This window comes from Aulonocara sp. 'chitande type north' Nkhata Bay, linkage group LG19, assembly GCF_057382095.1.
Source record: "Aulonocara sp. 'chitande type north' Nkhata Bay isolate Kocher_YH1m ecotype deep benthic linkage group LG19, A_spYH_male_GT1.1, whole genome shotgun sequence".
In the NCBI taxonomy this organism is placed as follows: domain Eukaryota; kingdom Metazoa; phylum Chordata; class Actinopteri; order Cichliformes; family Cichlidae; genus Aulonocara; species Aulonocara sp. 'chitande type north' Nkhata Bay.
The window spans coordinates 32,450,327-32,461,763 of record NC_141362.1 but is presented as its reverse complement, the minus strand read 5'-3'; the positions used below and the strand labels follow the sequence as shown (position 1 = coordinate 32,461,763).

General features: G+C 42.9%; 1 long non-coding RNA gene across 3 annotated transcripts; it reads right to left on the bottom strand.

The window, feature by feature from the left end:
* Positions 1–3,165: 3,165 nt before the first annotated feature.
* On the bottom strand, positions 3,166–6,730 carry LOC147307472 (uncharacterized). 3 transcript variants are annotated; one of them, XR_015126384.1, is made up of 7 exons: positions 6,373–6,730; positions 5,818–5,900; positions 4,127–4,173; positions 3,756–4,028; positions 3,605–3,667; positions 3,492–3,509; positions 3,166–3,397 (listed from the first exon to the last, which is right to left on the bottom strand). It is a non-coding gene; the product is annotated as an uncharacterized LOC147307472 (long non-coding RNA). The 3 variants fall into 3 exon arrangements; XR_015126385.1 differs by lacking the exons at positions 5,818–5,900; positions 6,373–6,730 and adding an exon at positions 4,296–4,883; XR_015126383.1 differs by lacking the exons at positions 5,818–5,900; positions 6,373–6,730 and having other exon boundaries at positions 4,127–4,262.
* Positions 6,731–11,437: the final 4,707 nt, after the last annotated feature.

Genomic DNA, 11,437 nt, shown 5'->3' with positions numbered 1-11,437 from the left:
TAAAACAAAGCTGCATGTTCATTTTTTTTTCCCCAGAGTTTAGTTATTTTCTGCCTTAAACACGCAGATCCTGAGGAGCATAGTGTACAGAAGTTGCCAACTTTCTGCAGAGTCAATTGTTACAGACCTCTAAACTTCATGTAGCCTAAAGATTAGCGCAGCAACAGTGTGTAGAGAGCTTCATGGAATGGGTTTCCATGGCCAAGCGGCTGCATTCAAGTACAAAGCAAAGCAGTCATTATCATCATCAGAATTTTATGCTCCCAACTTTGTGGGAACAGTTTGTAAAACCAAAAACAGCAAAGCTATCAGAACCAACCCAAATCATGAGCCCTCCACCACCGTGCTGATATGCTGTATTTGGTTTCTGCCAACAACAAGTTTTCCATTATGACCAAACTTTCTTGTCTTTCTTAAGGACATTATTGCAACACTCCTGTGCCTTGTTAAGGTACATCTGTGCAAAGTGCTGCCATGATTTTTAATTTTTTTTAATAGAATAGACATTCTCCAGGCTACCCTTCCAAATAACCAGTACGTACTGTTATGGCCATATGAGGCCTGCAGATTTGAGATGTCGCTCTTAGGTTCCCTGAGTCTGACGTTGGGCTGAATTTGTTAGTAGATCCACTCCTGGGAACATTGTAGCACTGAGCTAACACACACCTGCATTCTCTAGATCAGCAAACTGCAAAAACGTCTGCCTTTATAGAGTATTATCATAGTTACAGATAATCACTTAATCAGTTCAATTAGCAGCTCTTGGCTACTACTCCCCCTCTTTATTCCTAGGGAAGCAGTAAGGGTGCACTTAACATTTTAAAGGACTGCACAGAACACTGTGAAAACTTTGTATTTCTTCAATATTCCAGTTTAAAGTCATGTAAATGAATTGGAGGTAAAGTCAGTATTCCAGGAGGATATTGGAGGAATTTGTAAGACTGCAGAGGAACATGTTGTAGCTAATAACAGCAAAACCCATGCCAAGTGATAGGTTTGTAGCTTGAACCTACAAACCTATCGTCGCTGGAACGTTGAAGACAATATAATTACACAGCAAAAGCATTGAACACCAAGTAGGCAAAGTTCTTCTTGTTACTCATGCATGAGGGAGACCTGCCTGGAGCCAAGTGTCGTTCCACCACTTGACCTCCGTCAGACTCTCAGCCAGGTTCCCCATAGCACTCCTTTTATTGTGCCTACATGAATATGCATAGGGTCATTAACATATGATGTCTACATACACACAAAGAGTACTGTGTGTGTGTGTGTGGGGGGGGGGGGGGTCCTGCTGATCAAAGGGTCATATAACATGAAAGCACAAAAGCAAACATCCTTGGTCAGGAAGAGGGTAGTCTCCCCCTCACCCTAGATGGTTCACCCTAGATAACACGGTGAGGAAGTCCAGCAGTTCATCTAAACAAAGAGCACTTAGACTAGAACAGACGTAGCTACGTTAATCCTACCGTAAGACAATAAGACAAGGTACGACCTCTCTCGTGCTCCCAGAGTGCTCTCTAATGCACACAAAGCTTGCAGACTATCAAGGATCAAACCTCTACCAATCTGCAACTAATTATAAAACTCTAAGCATACATAAGTAAATATTTCTAAGCATAAATGACAATCAACAATACAAAACCTAACACCAAGAAAGTGTGGTAAGAGACTGCTAAGAGATTAGGAATAAAGAGCAAAAAAACAAGTGAAGATATTAATCAACCCTAGATATAAAAAAACGAGGATCTTAAGAGAATTTATTTGGATGATGTCAGATAATCTCATTCCCCGGAGAACTACTGCCATGCTAAGAATAGCACAATGAGTAAGAAAATATCAACTATTATACACAAACAATGAAGCATAGTAGAGGGAACTGCGTCATTCAACATGTGACTCATTGCAGTGCTGCAGATAATAACACAGCCATGAATGGGAAGCAAAATTTTATTTCACGCAGGAGACATTGTTGCTAACGATGTCGCTGTTCTGGATAATTGATTCATAGATGTCTCTAATGGAGGTTTTTGAGCACAAATGGTAGACGATAAAAATGGACGAACACAGCTTTGTGCTGTCAACAATTCACAGTGATGTTTCTTGCAGCAACTCTTTGATGCACTTTCCACAAGGATTAACAGGTTTTGCAATACTGTGGAGGTAATCAGGGAACCACACTGTGAGTAAAAGAGCAGCACACAACCGTTGCAATCATTCACTTCCAGAATGCTTAGTAAAATATTGCCTCTTATGATGTTTTTCTTTCTTTTTTAAATTTTACTTTCAGGACACTTTGGGACAGATTAAAATGATCAGTTCTAGCACTTGGGCCACATTTTGTCCATAATTCTTTAAAGCAATGCTAAGACCTAAAAACCAAAACCAAATGGGCTGCTGCAGTAGGTTTGACATGTTGCGCATTCAGAGAGGCTCTTCTGTAAACAGTGCTTCAGTTGAAACGAGTGTCTTCTGATTTGCTGTTGTCTTGAAGCTTGAAGAAGTCATTTTCAACTTTTGATCACTCCTTATTTATTCTGTATTTGGACTATTCTCTGGCACACATTGTGTAACACTCTGTGTCACATTCAAAATCACTTAAATCACATCTTGATCCTCAGCTTAAACGTAAGCACTTCATTGGAGCAAGTTTAAATGCCTCGATGCATATAGTTGCTGCGATGTGAAAAGCAGTTAAACGTGTGTACCTGTGATGTTTGTGTTGTGGAAAAACAAAATGCCTTATTACTGGTTGTTTGTTGAAATATTTCTTGGCCAGGAAACATGAAATTTCACTATTAGATCATGTTAATGACTAAAATATGAAACTTTTAAATCAGATCAGGAACCACTGAAGACACCCATGCAAATTAAAGTGGTACTCTAGTGGCATACATAACCTTATAGAGCACCATTATTTATATTAGACTTACACACATTTTTAGTGCCTGGCTAACCTAAAATGTGTCCACACACGAGAAGATTACCATGAAGATAGAACACGTTCAAGTGCAAATGACTTGATATGATTATTGCCATTTTTAGTTTTTGTTTTTGAGAATGACTAATTGTTATCAAAGCCCATTGATTTATCAGCAAACATTATTGAATTTCAGAAAGGATCCAACAGTTGTAATTGTAATACTTATGTGAATAAACAAGACAGTCTTCTTTCTGTATTAGTTTATTAGAGATATATCTGTCATTTTGCAGTCATCAGATAATGCTGATTCAGTGAATTCTTCATAATTTATTTAGGACCTTGTCCACCTCCTCTTCCTTGTCCGCCTCCTCTTCCTTGTCCGCCTCCTCTTCCTTGTCCGCCTCCTCTTCCTTGTCCGCCTCCTCTTCCACCTCCATGTCCATGTTCACCTCCTTTTCCATGCTTTTCCCCTTTCCCCTGTAAACAACCGTTAGAAAATTAAGTGATTAAAAACGTATTGTAACTCAGATGGCAGCAAACTTTCAATTCCAAAAGGCTTCTGAAGTTGTACCTTTCCTTTTCCTTCTCCCTGTAAGTGATAAAGACAAATAAACTCATGAATGCTACAATATTACAGAATCAACAGAGCAAAACAACAGAAAGCACATGTGAAACTTTTCTTACTCCTGATCCTTCTCCCTCTGATCCTGATCCTTCCTTCTCATGAGGACATTTCTCTTCCTTCTTCTGACAGGAGAAAATTGCTTTATAAGTACATGTTTATAATGCTGTTTGTCCCAGGTGTAGAACAATCAAATGAAATAAAAGTACTTACTTCAGCTGCAGCTATAGTTGGAAACAAAAAACAAAGTAAAAAAAAAAAATTAGATAAAGAGAAACCAAGCTTGATATGTGACTTTGCAAAAGAACAGGATAGATGACTGCGATCATAAGGCCACAACCAAAATTGAAAGCAGCTTTCAATAACAGAATTTAACAGAAAGGCAACTGCACAAATGGCACAAACAACACATGATATTTTCAGCTTAATCAGAGACTCACGGTCACTCATTTTGTCTTTTTAACAAGCGTTGTAGAAATTCTTTTTCTAAAAGAAATACAAAAGTTGAGAAAAATGAAACACTCTTAAACGTTCTGTGTAATCATTACAAGGAGTCAACAGTAAATGCAATAAGTGCTGCGTACCTGATAAAGAAGGCAAAAACGTTTGTGTCTGTTGTCTGCTTTGATGCCTGTATTTAAAGGGAGAAGCATGAAGGATGAGGGTGTGTTTATGAGGCACCCACACCTGCTACTAATAGATGCAGGACAGGTAAAAAGGTAACTGGCAGTTCCACCTTAAAACATGCCTTACATGCTTGAGGGCAGGGCTGTAACGGCATGGTTGTATGAAAGGAAACTGGTCGAACGTCAGCATTATGGGACAGCCTTTGTTCTGCTGCGAAGTGCTAAAGACTCTCCATTCACAACAATTTTCAACAATTTTCTGCAATGTGTGCTGCAGAGAAAACACAATTATATATCTGTTTAAACCAAATGAGAAGAATCTGGGGAAGCTTTAATGCCACTGACTGCTATTACAAAGACGATTAAAACAATAATTATAATATTTGAATGTGTGACTCTTAAAGTGCACTCTGCAAGTAGCAGTAATTCTACAGGGTGGGCCATTTCTATGGATACAGCGTAATAACATGGGAATGGTTGGTGATATTAAAGTCCTGTTTGTGGCACATTAGTATATGTGAGGGGGCAAACTCCTCAAGATGGGTGGTGACCATGGTGGCCATTTAGCAGTCAGCCATCTTGGATACAACTTTTGTTTTTTCAATAGGAAGAGGGCCATGTGACACATCAAACTTATTGGTAATGTCACAAGAAAAACAATGGTGTGCTTGGTTTCAACGTAAAGACAAAACACAAATGTGTGATGCTAATTATGAGGTATTAGACTTAAAGATAAAAATAAATCCCAACAACTCCTAGCCTGAGATCTATGTCCCCACCCTCACCTATGAGGTGTTCTGGGCATGTCCACCCTGGAGGAAACCCTGGAGCACACCAGTACATGCTGGAGAGATATCTCTCAGCATGCCTGGGAAGGGCTTGAATGGATTGGGAGGACTGGGCTTCTCTGCTTAGGCTACTGCCTAATGGATGGATTCATGGTGTATGGATGTTTTTTTCTTTCTATTTTTGCAGCTTAAGCTTGGCTGGCTTGTTTCACTTGCATCGAGAGCTCCTTCAACCGCATCCAAATAAAAGCAACAACACCTAATATAAATTCGAGGCATTTTATCTGCTTAATTAATAATTACATGCAGTAATCAAAGAATTGCCCAACCTGCCAGTGAAACAGCCCTTGAGTAAATTGTTTGATTGGGTCCTTTAAAAAGAGGGTGGCACATGTTATGGAGCTGACAACTTAAATCAAAGTTGAGAGTCTACACATTATGTGTATGTCCATTTTGTAACTATAATTGGAATATGTTTCAATAATGAGGTACTTGTGTCAGTGTCCAAATTACTATGGACCACACTGTATATTGGCACTATAATTCTTCTCTTTTTATGCATATTTAGGGTCTGCAGAGGTAAGTGGAGCTCTGAGAGAACAGAGATATCCGCATCTCTCAGCTTTTATGTCCTGTCATACCAGTTTTTTAGCTTCCACTGTCAGTTAAGACCATAATAATAAGACAACAATCCTGTTTTTGTCTGACAAACATGTCAAACCACTCATGGGCTTGACATGGCAAGGGCAATTTTGTTCTCTCATGAAGAACACAACACAGGGTGTGCTGACTGATTTCATCCTGCCAATCAAACTCAGACATAAAAACAGTGTGAGTGCAAACTTGGCATGATACACTCACATTCAAGCCGTTCCTCTCTGCATTCATGTCTTAAAGACGTTAGGGTGTGGCGGCGTCTTCATTAATCCCATGCGGACGTACACCTATCTGGAACAACCCTGACATTAGGGATGGGTATCGTTTAGGTTTTATCCGATACCGGTGCCAAATCGGTACTTTTGAAACGGTGCTCGAACCGGTGCTTAAAGAATGGAGAACACAAACTTTGTACAAAAACCTCTCATGTTCAGCTGGGTTTTTTTGTAAAAAGATAACAATGTTAGCCTTTTCTGCAGCTATGTGGCATATATGGTATCACTCTTGGCTGGAAGCAGTGCTTAAACAATGGAAAAAACACAAACTTTGTCCTAAACCTCTCATGTTTAACTGTTTCCCACTTTTTCTTTGGTCATTTTAGCCTTTTTGGCCAGGGTGAAGGGAGTATCTGTCATCAAACAAGAAGACAGCAGCATGTAGCTATGATGATGTTTGCTAGTTCACCTTACATGCATTAATGTAATAACGTGGTTAGCCTACTCAACGTAAATTACACACGAACAACATTAAGCTACTCACGCAGAGAAGAACGGCTGCTGCTGCATCATCATCATTTCTGCTACACTGGCAGGGCTAGGGGCCAGGACTCTCCTCTTCGTGTTTTTGGGGGATGTTGCTCCGGGTCCGATAACTGGCAACCCACCCGACGTGCTCGGTGTGAGGTCTCGCAGCAAGCTATCAAATACGGCGCATTTCTGGCTTTTAAAAAAAACGCTATGTGTCGCCAGGTGTTTAATCGGATTCTTGGTGTTACCTCCTTTGACAGTATCACAGTATCAGCTTAAAGCACTTGTTGCTGCTGAGTTTGCATATTTTGCTGTGAAGTACAGCCAGACTTTTGACCGCTTCGCCTTGGACATTTTTAATCTGTAGCTCTGCTCTAACAGAACGTAAGTACCTGGCCCCGCCTACTATCCTCGGAAACGTAAAATGATTGGCTAGAAGTGTATCACAGCTCAGGAAAAAAAAGCACCGAAATAAAGCACCGAAATGTGCGCTGCTTTTCGGTCTGGTTACTACCGTTGGACACCGGTACCCATCCCTACCTGACATATTACAAAACAATAATATGATAAACTTTTCAGATTGGAGTGGTAAAGGAATCAAATATTTAGAACATATACTAGAAGGAACAGAATTTATTTCATTTGACGGACTAGTTACACAATATGGGATCAACAAGAAAAGATTTTTAGAATATCAACAAATTAAATCCATAGTAAAAAAGAAATTTAAACCGGGTCAAGTTGAACTACAAACACCACCAAGTGTGGTTCAATTTCTTACTCTTAAAACCCCCAAATTACTATCCAAAATATACAGAATGCTTTCTAAAACAGATGAATCAATATCCCTTCCTATTGCAAAATGGGAAGCGGATTTATCAGTTAACTTAGACCTAAACTTCTGGTCTCAGATTTGCTTAAAAACCTTTCATCTAATTAGAAATCCCAGTCTTCAATTAATTCAATACAAAATACTACATAGAGTGCACTATACAGGTCATCGGATGTTCAAGATGGGCTTTACGTCTACCAACAACTGCTCACACTGCCAAACCAATTCACCGGACAATTATATCCACGCTCTTTGGTTCTGTCCACCAGTTCAGAAGTTTTGGCGCGAGATATGTGAAGACTTATCAAAGTGTCTGAAATGTAACATTCCAACTTCCCCCTTAGTGTGTTTGTTGGGCAGCTTAGATAATGTCACTTCAGAAAAGAATATCGCCCATATGGTTTTCACTGCCCTATGCATAGCCAAGAAAACAGTCCTCATGAACTGGAAAAATAAAAATAATCTTAATTCTAACCAATATAGAAATTATCTATTAGATTACATTAGTCTTGATACAGCCTCTGCCACCACATCAGATCAATTGCTCTGGGCTCCTTTGATCAGCTCCATCACCTAGTGGGGGTGGGGGGTCATAGTTTGGTCCCGCCTTCACTGTTGTGATTGGTGTGGGGGTAGGGACAGGCTTAGGGCGTTGGGGGGTTCCCCGGAGGCATCTTCCTTGGGGGGCTCAACCCGGGGTAGCGGTCATGTCCGGTTGGGGGCTCTTTTGGCTCTCGGGTGACTGTTTCCTCGCGGCTGCGTGCAGCGGGGCTAGGGGAGGGTCTGTGCTGACGGACGTGGGTTACTGACCTGGTAGCCTGGCTGCCCCTGGGTGGGTCCGGGATGGGCGTGAGGTTCTGGGGGCGCTCCGTCTCTGGGCTGGGGCCCTGGCCGGGCCTCGGGGCCTTGGGTCCTGGTTGGTGTGTTGCCGGGGTTGTGGGCGGGTGGGTGTATGGGGGCCCAGCCCTGGAGCAGGGTGCCGCCAGTGCATCGAGCCACCTGGGGGGCTCTTCAACTGGTGGGGGAGATTGTCACATCTTGCAGGAGCTTTCCTCTCCTCAGGGGCTCTCTCTACAGGAGGGGGAGATACAGGAGAGGTGGAGGAAGATCTCAGCCTGGGCGTCTATTGTCTCATGTAGTCTGGAAGATGAGTGGATGGGGGGGTGGGTGCAGTTTTCTCTGTGGTGGGGTTGGGTGGACTGTCCCAGGCTCTGTGGGGCCGGGGGGCGCTGCTGCACTGGGCCCCGGTCTGGATGGGCCTGGGCCCCCTTTCCCTGGCGGGTCGCGGAGTATGGGGGTGCCTACTCGGGTCAGCGGGGGAGCTGGCCCCAGGGAGGGGTCACTTGCCCCTCCCTTCCTTCCCTCCCCATCTCCAGCTGCCTCCCTCTTCCTGCTCCACCACAACCACCCACACATGCAGGGCCTTGGAGTAGGGGTATGTCACCAGGGTGCAGGGGAAGCCCCCCCCCCCCCCCCCCCCCCGTCCCCTTCTGGCTGCCTCTGCCTCAATTTTATCCCACAACTTAGACATTCACATTACTCACACTCTCATTACACATACATATAGGATCTTGGGGGTGGGCACAATCACGGAGTCCAAATCACCATCAGGGTGTACACCTCACCCCTGGCGTCGTTGCCCACCTCTCAATGTTAAATACACGTAGACATTGAGGGCTAGCAGGAGGGACCATGCGCTTACCTGCTGCTCTCTGGCAGGTAGCTCCATGCCCTCCTGGGTTTTAAATGCACCTTAGAACACACATGCATCAACACTACAATGAGCGGGTGGAGGGAGGTTTGGAGTCTTCTCTCACCCCCATTTTCTGCGGCTGGTCTGGAAAATGGGGCCTCCCTGCTGCTGCCGAGTCGGGGCGGTCTGCCTCTCCCCAACCCAGGGAAAAGGGTAATACCACCTGGGTCTGGGTGCAGTCCCCCCCCCCCCCCCCCCAGCAGTCCCCCAGCAGGGGGACTGGGTGTTCAAAGTTAAATTGGGCACATAGAACCAGGCTGAATAATAACATCCTGCATTCATCAAGAATCTTATATGGAATTGCATCGTACTATATTACTGTCATCAGGTGGGGAAAATGTTGAGGGGCTGCTGCTGCTCAGATTGTAGGGTAGTCACATTTATACCTTCTCCAGAATACTGTATGTACTGTGGCCACAAGTTTGTATCTATCGTGGTGGGGATCCAGAATCCTTCACTTATTATTTATTCCTAGTGCTATAATAATAAAGTAATAAGAACAAAACAATAAAGTAATAAATAATAAATACAAAGTTAATAAAAGGACAGAGAATGTTTTGTTGCGTTGTTGTACAGTGCACACACAGCACGCTCATTTGTTTTAGTTCGTCGCTCTTTGCAAACATGTTCCTGGCTCGTAACCAGCCTGCTCTGCCGTCAAGGGTGAGCATTGGTTAATGGTCATCCTGTGACTGATGCAAGCCAAATCATTTCATTTAGCCAAGTGTTATGTGCCAAGAGATGTGGCTTTGCTTTTGGTGTTCTTTTTATCTTTCAGGTGTCAAGCCTCCACCTGTTGGCCAGTTCGAAGTTGATTGGCATGTGTTTATTGGCTGGTCTGGGCACAGTTGGCCAATCACTCTCCGAGGATTACTACAAATGAGCAGCTCCCTGGCCAGCTGGTGGCTGCAGGCTTCTGCTTTATGACAAACATTTGCGAACAGGCTTCTTTGTATTGTGTGTGGTGGGAGGCTGGACAGGTAAGCTGGGGTACCCTATACACTAGTGATGGGCAGATGAAGCCCCATGAAGCACTGAAGCTTTTCATCCAATTGGTTCACCCCAATGCGAAGCTTCATGAAGCTTCATTTGCTCTAGCAGGACACCTACTGGACGTAAAAAATAATAGCTGGCATGAATTTGAAGAGTGTGGCATTTTGCACACAGCCTGTAAATGTCAACAACAAAAGGAGTGTGTAAAACATGTATATTGTAGTGATGGCAGTATACTGTGTATATTTATAGTGGCAGTATGGAAAATGATTATTTGGAAATGCTTGAAATGGAAATGATCATTTACTGTGAGGTGAGGTGTGGTTGGGGTGTGGACAGTAGTTGTGCTTTTGTAACGTTGAGGTATGGACAGCTACACACTGAGGCTTTGAGCCTCAGTCCTGCCTGTTCACATTTTATTCAGTAAAAACTAAATTTTCACTGCTTTTATAACCTTTAGTGGGGAGAACATAGCTAGGATTTAATGATTTAACAAATCTTTTAAATCCTTTGTCCTCCACAATGCTAAATAGCTGTGAGTCCTCAATCACCATGCTGACCAGGTCTTCATCTATTTGAGATTGTTCTCCTGAGGAAAGACAATAAAGATAAAGCACAAATATAAATATCACACACGTAACTTATAACAGTTGTATAATATTGTTATATCATTTAGTAACATTACAGCATGCTATATTATCATTGCATTTGATGCTCACCTGGTCTTGCTCCACAATCGGTGTTCCCCTTATTCTCATGCAAAGCTCTGTAGTGCCTAAGCATGGATGAGGTGTTGTTGTTATATCCCAGCTCCCTGGCACACAGCAAACACTTCACCTTGTACAAAAGTACAGACAGCTTAACATAAATTGTATTGCACCATCAGTATTATGAAAATACATCTTCTGTAGAAATTTACATACCTTGTTGGGAGGAATAAGATCAAAATGTTCCCACACAGGGGAGGACATCCTCCTCTTCTTAGCTGGCCCCATTCTCTCCTGACTTTCTCTCCTCACTCTCATAAACCTCCAAACTGTCTCCAAACTCTCACTAACCGCAACTCTCCATCAAACACCCACATTTTGAATGAAGTCTGAGGGGTTTATATCGCTGTCATATCTCGCGGCAAAGTTCGAACCACTTCCTGAACCAGTCACGTGGTACAGCCGGGCAGCGAGGCTTCGGACGTCATCATTTTCAGCTCCTCCCATAAATGAAGCAAGCCTCGATACGCGCTTCGCGGAAACGCCCCCTCCATTACTCGACACACGCTCCGAAGCCTCGATACAGAACGTCCCATCACTACTATACACTGGTTGCAGGTTTTAATCTGTTAGTCACACTAGGTTATGCGGTTGATGCCACTCTTGTATGTTTTCACTGACCTTTTGTCGAGTAGCTAGGTAGGCCTTTTGTTTTGCATTTTTTGTTTGAGTTAGGCCCTGGAAGCTATCGACCTCTTTTTGTTTTATTAATTTCTTTGATTTGGATCAACCG